The sequence below is a fragment of the Stigmatopora nigra genome, chromosome 3 (assembly GCF_051989575.1).
Source record: "Stigmatopora nigra isolate UIUO_SnigA chromosome 3, RoL_Snig_1.1, whole genome shotgun sequence".
Taxonomy (NCBI): Eukaryota; Metazoa; Chordata; class Actinopteri; order Syngnathiformes; family Syngnathidae; genus Stigmatopora; species Stigmatopora nigra.
This window is the reverse complement of record NC_135510.1, coordinates 10,060,711-10,074,673: the sequence shown is the minus strand read 5'-3', so window position 1 is coordinate 10,074,673 and position 13,963 is coordinate 10,060,711. Positions and strand designations below refer to the sequence as shown.

The following is a 13,963-nucleotide window of genomic DNA, read 5'->3' as shown; positions in this document are numbered from 1 at the left end:
GATTGGTTTGCCTCTGTCAATTATTGATGAGGCGGTGAGCTGAAGTGCTAACACCTGGGTTTGCAGGTCCAAATGGCCTCGCATTCCCATCACATACTCTGTTATCACACACCCTGGGACCACATTGAGTCTTGAAGAGCCGTGGAGTCCTGACTGCTGCTTTTTCTTTCAGAGTGGATCTAGCGTGCCCCAGGCAATGGCTGTGATGATCTCTGCGGTGAGGTTATTGGCTCACATGGCTCTCTGCTGTGCACAAGGTGGACAATGCAGTGGTGGAGAGCAGTAGCAATTTGTGGTTTAAGTGGTAGAGTCACATTGAGAGTGACAACTGACATGAGTGTATCGATAACACAACAACAACGACGACGACTAAAATGGCAAAAGAGCGAAGGGCAGTGCCAAGTTGGAAAGACTGAAAAACAGATTATGGCGCAAAACAAGATCAAACTAAGTTGAAGCTACGTATTAAGTCAGTCATTACAGTAGTCCCTTCATGATGCTGCAAGAAGAGTTTGGATTCCTCAGAGAATGATCCTTATTATAAGAAGCAATCCATGAATCAGTGGCTGGAAAAATATATTCCGTCACAATAATAAAATAATGATGTATTTTTAAAGACATTCTTTGCAATTTGAAAACAATATGAACATCTATATTGTCTCTATATATTATTATGTAGATTTATTTCAATTACTCATAAAATGCAAAGCAACTCACCAATAAAATTATGATTAAAATAAAAATATATTTGTTTAGATGTATGCAATGCTGTCATTATTTACTGTGACCCCAATGAGAGTGCCGCAAAAGATTATTGCTTACCCTTAAATATTCACAATTAAACACATCTTTTTTTGTTCCAATAAACGTAGTGTATGCGTAACCTCCATCATTAGGTTAACAAAGTTGATACAAAGACACTTTGGAGTAGGCTCAACGTACAGTACGCTTGTCTACCTTTGGCCTTAATTGAATCTGATTGAAGAGTCAGCCCCCATGCAGACGACACTGTCAGTCTGAATCTCTGCCAAGTAGGCTCGCCATGAAGACTCACATGGTGGTCACTCTGACTTTGTTTTTACATTGGCATCAGTGACAGCAGAGCCCTCCCCTCTCCTTATATAATGTGACCGTGACTCACTGTGTGTCACTATAAGCTCTGCATGTGGAGACAAAAGTACCATTCAGCTCATATTGTGGTCTTCTGTTCCTCATGATTCACATTATAGCCGTTGTATGGAAGCACCACACACGTGTGAGAGTGCGGTTGTCTGAGTCAATCTTCAATAACTACAGTGTTTTTTCTGGCTTTTCCCCTCCTCTTCTTTTTTTTCTTTTCTCAGACAACTCCACAACTGAGCAGTAAGGACATATGAGCAACAGGCCAATCGTATGAAGACAACAACAAAGCACAACATTGAAAAATGTCTTCACTGGAGGAACGAAAGACAGAGCTGCTGAAATCCCTTGGAGTTTCTACTTAATGACACCTTCCCTAATATTTTACCTCCAGCTTTTTTCTACAAAATTCAAAAGAAAAATGAAAGAAAAAGAATAAAGTCAAGAGACAGCAGCAGCATCGGGAGGACTATTTTCCCTTCGACACTAACTTGACAAATGCATGCTTCTGTTAATAGCTCATAATAAAAATGTACCCACACTCCTAATGCGGGCCACATACCAAGTCATTCTCACCATCCCATAAACCTTCATGACTGTGTATAGTCCTCATGGCCTCCCATTTTCCACATGAAGCCACTTTCCTTCTTGTTCCATACACCATGTAATTATCATTTCCAGTATCGTTTCTTGTCATCTTATTGGGACTGTAAAAAAGCAAAAGTGCTTCCAATTATTACTTGGCCGGGTTTTCTCCCTCCAGCATCCACTTTAATACATGTAAATAGAGGCGGAGAAAAGCATGAAAAACTATACAGAACACATTGTATTACTGCAGCTCTTCAGTTGTATTGATCTCAATATCAAGCGTGAATATTTTAGTAATGGTTTCTAACAAAACTTTAAGTTATTTTCTATATAAACTTGCTAAAATGAAGGTGTTTCTGCTAGACTGCATTCAAGAGCTTAGCCAGAGGTAAAGGTACTGCATTTGTAGGGAAAGAAACATCGCAAAACATTTTACCTGTAAAAAAATTAAGCCACAGATGAAAGCATAGTATGTGTTTCATGAGTTAAATGAGGCTTATAAAAAAAGTTACATTTCTGTCTATAGAAATATTATTTGGATGTTTTGTCCAACCATTTTACCCTTGTATTTTCTGAAGCGGCCCACGTCCCATTTCAGAAGCAACGTGTATCGTCTTGCATGGTTGTTAGTGAGCTCATCCACATTAAATAAAAATACACCTCATAGATTGCATACTAACCAGGACAACATTGTACTATGTGGATCATCCTGATAACCAAACGTATGGACAAATAAGATGCCAAGACCGGTGGAGAGACAACCTTACATGGTCAATTGGGAACTGAACACCAGTTTTCCATCATTTTAATCCCTCTACCTCTCAAAAAGTGATTTGCACAGAGGCTTCTGTCACTTTTTTCCAAGAGAGTCAGACTGCTTGCCTGTTGCATGACATGAGAACCGTTTTCATTGGCACAATTTAGAGGCACGAGAGAACATATAACAATGATTCACTTTGGTGTTCAGTGAAATAAGCTAAGACATGATCATGGGTTCCCACCCAAAACACAGCATAGCTCAACTATACCACTGTATATATCTGTACAGTATTGTATTTATATATTGTATAGCCAGAGATGCTGCATGTTGAGTTGGAACTAGATCACTAGATAAGCGTCATAACTTTTTCTCACAAGTACTATTACAACTCATGTACTTTTAGGTGAGCAAATCCAATAGTGAGTATCACAACTCTGCCAAACAGGCAGTAGCAGTGTTAAGGGGTCTTCAACTTTTTATTTTTTCATTAATTTATTTATTTTATATATATTGGACACATAACTTCACATTTGATGTCCTATAGAACCTGGACACAGTGAGCGTGGGTGGGGGAAGAGAAAAAGGAAGGCAAACTGGGGCGCGCCAATTAAATGGCAGCTTACAAAGTGGTACAGGGCATTCTGCCAGCAGCTGTCCATTCATTCAACATGAAAGGGATTTGTACATCTCAGTGAGTCGACACGTTGCCAGAGAAGTCCAAAACCAAAGTAGGGTTCTGAAAGTATACAGTGTCCATCTTTTGTCAAGTACAACGTTGGTCCGTTTACTCTGAAAAGTGTCCTTTGTGATCAAAAGCAATTTCAATGAGCTTGACAACCCCCATTGACTTATAATTATAAGTATGTTATGCTGCTATGCTCTTATGAACTGTCGTCTTGTGTGACATTTACATTGTGCTCTGCTTGAAACTGAGGTTACATTCATGACTCATTATGTACTACAAAATGCTTCCTGCTACCGTGCAAAACACAAATATCAAATGAGGTTTTTCAACATAAATGCTGGAGAGGAAATTTTGGCCAAGACCAGGTACACAATGTATTTAAACATGCAAAGGGAAAAGCAAGCAACACGGGTTAATACCAAGTCGAATATCTACTGAAACGAGCTTCCTTTCGCTGTCAAAGACTTAAGACCAATGCAGCATATATGCAGGTAGTCAGTATGATGGGTTTGTTCACTGTGCAAACAATAAGCTGTTAGCGTAATCACAGGTCAAAGATATATTACCCGTTGGCCATGTTTAATGGATATTAACCTGATATGTGGGTGGACTGTTGGGATACAAATGGTATGAATCCAGTCCTCTACTGTGGTAAATTCCCTTCTGTGAGTTCGCATTTCTACAATCTCTAACTCCCCACGATTGACTAAATTCCCAACATCAGTTAATCAATGTATCGATCTGTCTTCCAATTTGGCCATCCTGCGTATAATCACATTTAGATGAAGATACTGAATGTTGTATCTGCTCTTTTCCATACTTGGAGTACATACAGTGCGCGTCAGTCAGAATGGAGGATAATGCCGAGCCCAGCGCACTTTCAGCTAATTGACTTATGGGGCCTGTATCTGATTATACCTTTTTACCCATTCTTTCAACTACTTCAGAAGTCCATGTCCATCTGACTTAACACCCAATCAATGTCACCACAGGCTACATGGGATAACCTTTAAGAACATTTGAGTTTTAAACAAAAAACTTTCAAACTAACATCATCACTGAAATGTGTTTGCTGTCATACTGACGCAAAGTGTTTGATCACTGGCCAGGTGTAAGAATTAACAGTGACCCTCAAGTCAGACATATTTGGACTAGTTAAATCAAAGGTGAAGGATTACCGTGAGACAGCTTGCGGCAATTGCTCTACTCTTAATCCCCACCCACAGGCATAAAAACTACTATTTAGAAGCTTTATTTGTGTTCGGCATACATTGAAATGCTTAAAGACATGCTGGCTTGTTCATGACATAAAGACAGAAGTTGCGAGTCCAGAAGATGAGGTGTTTAGGCTAAAGACTGAGGTACAGATAATGCCGAGGATGAATGATAGAGACTTTAAAGCCCACCATCCCTCCATATTCTGGCGGGATATACACTTGGCTTTTGGGTGAACAATTAGCCAATACAGCACTTCCTCGGATGAAATTTCCCCCAAAGATTTCAGAATGAAAACAGACAGACGTGAGAGTAATGCTATTGCAATTTGGTCAAAGCTCGCAAGAAATATCGTTTTTAATGAGTGGAATCATGATGTCTAAATGAATATAGTAAAAGCAAGGTGTAGGCACGTAAAGTCCCACTGTGGTTGAGGTTTAGCTGTACAGTCTGGTTTCCGACATATTTGATTTGCTATCCAGTTTTCACACTTTGAATCACAATTGATGAAGCTAATGTATTATAAAAATCATCCAATTGACTTCCTGCTATCTGCGACTGACTTAAGACCATGTAAAAATGGCTTGCTCCTGTTTAGAGTAATCAGAACAATGTAGAGTCAATTGGTTAAAGAGGATAAGGGGGATGCATACTGTCCTCCCTGCTGTGCACAAAGCATAATCCTTCAGTTTAACAGAAGTGAAATATTTGTAGCATTTAATACATGCCAACCTACCTAAGAAAATTGTTTCATCTCATTTATTAATGTATTGCTTTAGTTTAACACATACTTATTAAAATATAAACACCACTTACATTAGCATGAAATTGTTCGGACAGCCGATATGTCTTCATCACATTTAAAGACAATGGCTGAGAATGCAAAAATGACGATCAAAATCTACAATGAATTTAGCGGGATTGGGCCCAATAATATTTTAATTCAGGTCAAAGTCCTCTGTTTTTAATTTCATGAAAGCCCTTACCGGCAATCTCAATGAAGAGAATCATTTATGTTGAGGACTGGATTTATGGATTTGTAAAAAGTGCTGCAGGTCAACAATTATGCCTCCTGGTATCACAATAGGCCCTCATCTCAGTTAGAAAAGGTTAATTTGAGCACGCCCTATACTGTTGTAAAGGTGTGCATTATTTCCCACATGGGCTTGAATAAACACTTTGATTATTCAAAAAAGAGGGCCCTGGGCTGGCTCTGTTGTCGTCAGAGGGGTCGTAAGCTGCACTAACCGCTTCTAGGGTCTTATTGCAATGGCGATCAGCCCCTTGCCACTTGGCCCCTGTGACCCCAGTCTGAGATAAGCTTCTCGGGAAAGCACATTAACATGCTCCTGGAGTCACGTGCCTCCTTTATCAAGCTCAGTAATGTGAAATCGAGTGTTTATGGACCCCCTGTGAGGACGCACCACTGCCTATATGAGAGGCTGAGTGTGGACAATGGACCTGTGCTTGTGGGGAGAACTGAGGATATGATGCTAATGATTTTCTTACTTACTGAGCAATATATATTTCCTGACTGCAATACACTATGAGGAGGTTACCTAACCATGAATCATAAATCATGTCTGCAGGCTAACTATATCCACGTCTTCCTTTTTTTTTTTTTTTACTAATATGGTAACTGATATTTAAATGTACATAAATATAAAAGACACTGTGTTATTATTTAAATGAACATTTTTGTTTTTGTAAAAAAAAACAGAGAAAGGAAAAAAAAAGTTTCCAAACGATGCCTTTTTTTCCTTGTATTGCATTTTCCATAGACTAAAACCAATCTGGTTTCAAAGGTGTGTACCTGCTGATAGCCGGATCTCCAATGAAAGATCCTCTCAGTTTGTCCGCAATGATGGATGGTGATGTGTCTTCTTACATGATGTTTTCACTGGACAGACAGAGAGAGAAAGATATGGCCTCAGCTTAATGTCCTTCCCCGGTGCTGTGCATGCTCTTTCCTGTTTGCTTTTCCCTTCACGGCACAGTTAACATCATAAATTAACTTTTCCAAGTACCCTGTGTAGAGACTGGCGTTATAAAAGAGACAAACTCTGTTATGCAATGTTGTGACACTGATCAAATTCACAGCCGTTCATAGACTGAAGCTATCCATTTGTAACACTCGATGGGTTAAAGATCATTGCTAATGCAGTGAAGTATTTTATTTTCATGTATGTGCATGTGTGGTGTAAAATGCAAGCCACATTTGTTCATTATTCTAAAATCATAAATGAAACAAGCAGTGGGAAGGAAAACTAAACTTTTGCTTCATCTTTCACATACGTGTGTAAATAGGATGTAAATATGAAATACCTATGCATGCTAATATCCAAGCAATTTGTTCAGGTACTTTTGTAATCCGGAATTCTCATTGGCATGGAAGGTGAAAAAGAAAAAAAAAAAAAAAAACGTGAAAATTTGAAAATCATATGGTTTGTAAATGATTAAAACAACAAGATATGTCTTTACTGTTAATCTTTCTTTCTTACTGATGCATCGGTCTGACATTTACAGTCCTGTGCTTGTATTATTAGTCCATGTTTGTATGTTTCATAAAGGTAAGGCTGAGGCAAGACAAGACCATAAATCATTTTAGTGTTCAAAGTGTGCAAGAGGAAAACAAAAATCACATATTTACCTACATGTGCATACAAATGATGTAAAATTAAGGGGTTCTTAGAGTCTTATACAGTTGATTAAATGCCATGGGACCCAGTTTAGATCAAAAGTTGAAAATAATGGCCAAGCATCGGGGGAAAGAAAAAAAAATCACCAGCAGTTAATTGTTCTGCTATTTTGACGAGGCAAATGAAACAAGGTTGCAATATTGCCCAAAAAAATAAAATACATATAAATATATATGCATATATTAAAAAAAAACCTGAAGCTGGAGTAAATGGCAATTAAAATGTCATAATTTCAATTTTTGTTCCTAAAACATTGCCTCTGCCCTAGGATGTGACATTTTCTGATTATTGAAATGGAGGATGTTGGATGAAAATGTGTGATTTCACAGAGTGTTTATTTTGAACATTGTTACAACATTAAAGCAAAGGCGCTTATGGTAGAAGGAAGTGTCTAATTTTTAACCAGTGCTACAGATATTTTAACTTTAATAAATAATTATTGTAACAATAATCATTGTGTTGTTCTTTATTGTTTCATCTTTCACATGTCTTGTGTGGAGAAAAGATATGAATATAGGAAAACGGTCAGGAAAGTACCTGGATTAGGTAATGCATTGCCTTTAGTTTGTTAGTTAGTAGTGTTATAACAAAAACAACAAATGGAGCATTGAATATGATTTTATCATAGAGTATTATTAGGTTAAATCCAATTTTAAAATTGTATCAAAATATTCTATCTGTTCATTTTGTCTAATTAGATGTTTTCACCATTTGATTTCACCGAAAAAAGAAAAGAAAAACACATCCATCCCATTCATTGCCGTCCTGCTCACTTTCATAAACCAACGTTGATAAACAACGCAGTGACAGTCTCTCATCACTCAAGAGGATAAATCTCTGGACCAGATAACATCAAGTGTACTGTGTCACCTGTCAAGTGGAGTGTGTCACAGTTCAATGGGAACGCAAAAAAATAATTAAAAAAAACAAGACTGTGTGTGTAGATGTTGGGTGGAGGCTGTTGTGGATTTAAAAGTGCCTCTTGGCATGCAAGTGCAGGCCTCTCCAGGCAACAGTCAAGTGGAAAGTGGTGAGGGGGGGGGGGGTGCCTATGAAGGTGTATCGGGAAATAGAAAAAGAAAGCGAGAGGCGTAACGAAGCAAATGAGAAGTACTTGTTCAGACACTGTGAAACTATACCATTTTGTGTGCTCTGCTAGTCTCATTCACATGCTAAGAATAGGCAGGTGATCTAAGAACACAATTATTTTCACCGATAAAAAGCAACATATGCTGCCATCATAAAAGTTCTTATTAGACAGTAATTTATTAAAGCAAGTCATATAAAAAAGAGAGAGGTAGGGGAGTTCATTTTAAGGTGTCGTTTTTCTTCTCATTAAGGGCCAGAGAACGGCATTACTGTTGGAAGAAGAGTGACAGATGAGTGCTTTTCAACTTTATAGGCTAATTCTTTCATTTTTGATCTCTCCTTCATAATTAGTCCTTTAAAAGGAGAGTTTGCAGTTTTAAAACTGCAAGCAAAATTATAAATGTAGCCTCGTTTCAAATATCTCTTAGTATAAAACTCACCTCTCCATGTATGAGGTCCATGGCTACAATATTTTAATAACTTAATCATGATAGTGTTACACTCAAATTTATCAGGATTTTGGGGGATTGGTATTTATGTTTGGTTATTTGAAATCATCTCATGTGCCTGTGGCTCTTTCACCCGTGGAAGGCAGCTTTGTTTTGTTGTTAGGGTAAAAACAAAAAACCCTTACAGAACACTTTAACTAGTGTATAGTATTAAAGTACAATCCTTTTCTGGACATGAACTCCAGTGATTTTGATTGTAAAATTAAATTATGAATGTCTCTCTTGATTTACTGTTAGCAGCCATGTAATATATTTGAAATCTTGTTTGTCTAAATAATCATCTCAATCATCTGCAATAACTGTCTTTCAGCTGCATATTCAGACAACACATTCTAGTTGCCTGAGATATTTAGTAACCACAAGCAGAGCTATCATCCTCCTGAATTCCAAGGTATTTTCACTTCTGAATGCTCACTGTTAAAACATTGTTGTAATATGAATGAGAAATAATACTCCTCAATTGTCAATGTTACAACATTATAGAAATAGGATTAGCAAAAGAAAGGATTAGTTTATTGTGGGACTTATCTGCATCTTCACATTATCTATGACACAAAGTGCAGAAGGAGATGGTGATTCATACGGCGCATTTTCTCAGAACATAGGAAGCACACGCATTCTATTCACTTGCTGCATTGTGAATGAACAAGGATATATGCTATTGTCCGCGCTTATTGTAATGGTAAAATACGGTCTAGTTAATAGTGATGATTGTAAATGACTCTTCATTCACGCAAGAGCAAGGTATTTGCATCCTTTACAGAGATGGATTCCACCGCAAATAAGCCCACACGAAACAAAGGCACAACTGGGAAAAACAGCGGGTTTTGTAGGCGCCCATTGTGTTAAATTTGGCAATATGTTTGCATGTTTGTTTTTGTCTCATTCAACAATGAGGTTAAGAGGGAACAAAAACATAGGTTTTGTTTATAGATTAAAAAATACCTTTAATTTTCAACGGTAGTAAGGATGACTATAGAAAACTTTTGAATATTGATGGCATAATATTGTTAATTAATTACAACAAATCAAGTCATTATGTATGAACCTAATATTTACAACACAATGAACCAAGACAATGACTAAAAATAATTCAAATCACTTTTGTATTGCAAATGATGCCATATTTAGTGTTTACAAACTGAAACACGCAGATGTTCATATCTGCTTTTGTTCCACAAGATACGACACTGAGTCACTGTTGTGTAAACATCGACTCTGATCGTTGATGTCTCTTTGCATGGCAATCGAGAGTCAGCGGAGCATGAAGGAGTCACTGTTCATGGATGTAACAATCACTCTCTAGGGCACAACACTCGGGTACATCAGAGAAAATAAGAGGATAAACCTTATGAGCAACTACCGATGTGTTGCATATCGTAAGGCAGGTGGATCTCAAAAACTCTGAAACTGAATTCAGATGTTGAGACATCATACAAGTGTTATCAATTTTCTCTCGCTCAAAATTAATCAGTAACGAATGAAATGTTCCTTATGAACTGAGATGAGTTGATTGAGTCACCTCCAATTTTATAGTGGTAGCCTAATGGTGTAATCCTGAACTCTTCAAAGACAACTGAGGTGATCTAAAATTTAATCAGAAAGATTGCCCATGAACTGCTCATTGATGTAGAGTTGAGACAGGCTTTTGAAATACAAGTACATTGGTATCCATCTCGACAATAAGCTGGACTAGCCTATGCAGGCTAAGGTTTTAGAAGCAAGGGCAGAGCAGACTCAATTTTGTGAGGAGGCTCATGAGTAATTTGAAAACTGTTGCAATGCTTCTGTGTTTAAGTTTTGTATTTTCTCACAACCCTTTAGTTCTTGAAAATCATATATTGATGAAAACTTGGTCAAGGTTGCACAGGTCATTTGGTCAGCTTGTCGAACACTTCAAGATCATGAATGTTGAAGTGCCCAGGGAGAAGACAAAGCTCTAATCCCTTGTTTGAATAGCAATCAATAACATATTGATCCTAGACTAATTATTTAATCATATTTGTATTAGAACCATATACAATTGATTATTATAAAGCACACATACCAGTGTAAATTACTATTTGAAATAACAAGAGTAGCGCTTCAGTGTTTTTTTCATGTTTAGCCGCAAACACCAGATGAGAAAAACGGTATAGGAAGTTCATGAAAAGTACAAAATGAGATGTATGGTTCTTACAGAAGTTCACTACTGTTAGTCATTTCTACCTATTGTCACGAAAATGCTGACATTGATTATCTGTCTTTTTAGAGAAGCTGAGTTGGTCATTTTAAATTGGGGTAATTCCTTGATAATTTCAGCATTCTTGGTCAAAATGGCAGAGCGTTGGAACTGGAAATTCAAAATGTCTTCGAAGCATTTCTTTTTTTCTCGCTCTTCTGGTATATTTTAACCAATGCTTTTATATAGGAAAATGGCCAACCATATTAGAATTGTTTGGTTTGTTTGGCCTACTGCCACTCTCGTCACTCGGAGAATAGCTCCTGAGGGGTGACATGCATAGAATTTGATGAAGTAATGAAGGAAAAGTCCTCACATCCCACTGACCTTCACCTGTTGTAGACACAAATTGTATTAGAGGACGCCATGCCATTCATCTGAGCTAGCAATTGAAGGCTCATTTAGTTAATTTAATGATTAATAAGTTTTACACCTCCTAATAATTTCATTTAGCCCAGTGATTGAAATCCTGGTGTGCTGGGCAGAGCACAGCGGGGGGCAGATGAGGATGAAGACCGCCTGACTGGGACGTGTCAGAAGAAGAGGGGCATGGAAAAGAAAGGAAGGGAAAGAGAGAATCTCCCTGAGGACTACAGATCAGTCTATTACCACCGTGACCTTTTCTCTCCATTGCATATGCCATTACAAGGGGGGGATGTGGAAGTAAAAGCCTTGATTAACACAGCGATCTAACATGTTGAAAGACAAATGGAAAAGAAAAAATATGTTCCTTCATTAGGAAAATGTTCTGCATTATTAATGTTAGAAAAGCTGGGCTGAGGCCACCTTGGCATATTAAGGATTCTTGGTTTAACCAGGGGTGATCAGTGTCGAGCCTCAAAGTCTGCATTGTACAACACATTTACACTGACACCTGATTTATGGACTCACAGGTATTACGTATTTCTATACTAAATATTTTGTATAAAATTATAAATATGTCATGAAACAAAAGTATTTAAACCAATAAAGACCGATTTGACTGATTAAAAACTGATTTTTTGCAATTTAACTAAGAAACTCTGCTCCTATACTTCATGATCCTGTTTTGATATGCTGACGTAACAATATAGTTTATCCATTTGTTTTGAATACATATATTCTAGTGTGGATGAAGCTAAAGAAAAAAGGGGTCAAAGAGTAACCCATTTACTCTTGCTCGGTTAAATCTTGACTCCCTAAATTGGATAATCGCTTAATTTTCATGTCATAAATCAAAGCAGAACAAGTTAAAAGTTCAAGCGTTGTTTTCAACAGTAATGCGAAAATAATGCATGCCAACATCTTGCTATGAGGTGCTCTCATTGGTCTGATAAATTGGAAATATTTAAATGGAACATGCGAGGATAAAATAAGATGTTCATCACAGCATTGCTTTTGAGTTTTTTTACACAAAGACCACATTATATATGCTTTTCAAAATCTGACCTGACAGTCTTCTTCATAAAACACAGTGACCTTGCTGTTTTCCGACCACTGGCTTTACCCAGTGACCTAATGTCATACAAGGTCACAGCAGATCCAAGCACTGTGGTTTCTAAGCGAGTGCCACAGTGTTTGTTTGAAAGCAGAGCTAAACACAGAAAGACCTCCAGACAACCTTTGAGGGCCCGTTCCAATCTATACACCGAGCAGCTGATTCTTATCTGAGCTATGGCAGGAAGGACTCCTTTTAAATTGTGTGAAGCCACGTATTGTTACGGAGGACAAAGAGCCTTCATTAAGTTTGTGATATGAGAGAGGAGGCAATTTGGAAACCAAAAGTCCCTTTCGGACGTGTGAAGTCCGTTAATGTACCAGATTGTACACAGTATGCTCTATATGTAAACAGATCAGGTAATGTATCACTTTAGAGCATAGAAGTTGGAGACGTAGCTACACTACACCAAATTGCTTGTTTTCTTGACCAAGAACTATAACTATTGAAATGGTAAATAGACCTGACAACTCGAAGGAAGAAACAGTTAATTTATGAATGGGCCAGCATGGAAAAGTCACTAAGCAAAAACAACACAAGTGGTAATTTTCTTCATATTTCTATTCTTTCTAAAATATAAACCAGATTGAATACGTGCAGTTCAGTCTTGTTCCCAACTAAATAATGGGTCAGATTGGTACAATAAAGTAACTTAAAGTCATGAATTGAAATCTTCAATACAACTGTTTTGGCAGGTTCATCATTGTTATCCAGTAGAAAGATTTTGACTGAGGTCATGTAAATCTAATGTCAACTGAAAATTAAGGGAAGATGTGCCCCAAAAGCCACAAAACTTCAAAGCACTATTCACTATCATGAATTATGTCAAATAAGACCCCAGCCAAAATAATTGTGCTAAAAAGATTGAGCATGAGTATACTTAATCTCTTATTGAATCAACATGTGTGGTTTTTAAAGTTCCAGTGTGTGTGACTTTTAGTTTGTCCCATCAAGGGTCGCTGCAGCTAGTCATGATTTTGTATGGCAGTTTTTGTATACGCGAGATGTGTGATGCAACTGATTAATGTGGACTCAGAGAAAAGTGCACAGTTGGGTATTGGGACACTACGGCACAGCAAATATTACACTTGTGTAACAGTCGGGAATATTTTGTCTTCAAACATTGCCTGTAAAGGCAATGTTTAAATGTTGGATATTGCTTAGAGAAATGAATGGAATACATTTACTAAATGACTTTTTCAGAAGAGACGACTTGAAGGAATCTGACTTCAAAGTTTTGAACTGGTTATTTGAGGCAGAGAACCAACAGCCACAAAAATCTGACAGCTGCAGACTTCCTCGACAGGGTGCACCTGGACAACACTAGGCCTAGTGTTGGGGCTAAAGAAGTCTGTACTTTTCCTTTCAGTACCTTTGTCTCTCAATGGCCAGGGTCGGAAGTCAAAAGGACGGGAATGCAAGAACTTGATTTTTTGGCAAAGGTGACTTTTTTTCTGGCCTTTGATTAGCTAATGAACCCTCACTGGAACCCAGAAAGTGGCACCCATAGCAAATCAGTGGGTTAGGGTGTTGTTGAGTGCCGATTTTCAGCATGTTCTTACGAATGTTTAAGATTTGCTTACTTGCCAGGAACTCAACAT

General features: G+C 37.7%; 1 protein-coding gene and 1 long non-coding RNA gene across 2 annotated transcripts in view; one reads left to right on the top strand and one right to left on the bottom strand.

Annotated features, from left to right (window-relative positions):
* The window catches only part of mafa (MAF bZIP transcription factor a), a 57,554-nt gene extending 53,965 nt beyond the window's left edge, over positions 1–3,589 (top strand). Inside the window, exon 3 of the mRNA XM_077712575.1 lies at positions 1,344–3,589. The gene's annotated coding sequence lies outside the window, so the exon portion shown is untranslated. The remainder of the gene's footprint in view (positions 1–1,343) is intronic.
* The window catches only part of LOC144193915 (uncharacterized), a 230,871-nt gene that overhangs the window by 98,693 nt on the left and 118,215 nt on the right, over positions 1–13,963 (bottom strand). The window contains exon 6 of the long non-coding RNA XR_013325789.1: positions 6,181–6,267. This is a non-coding gene — a long non-coding RNA (uncharacterized LOC144193915). The remainder of the gene's footprint in view (positions 1–6,180; positions 6,268–13,963) is intronic.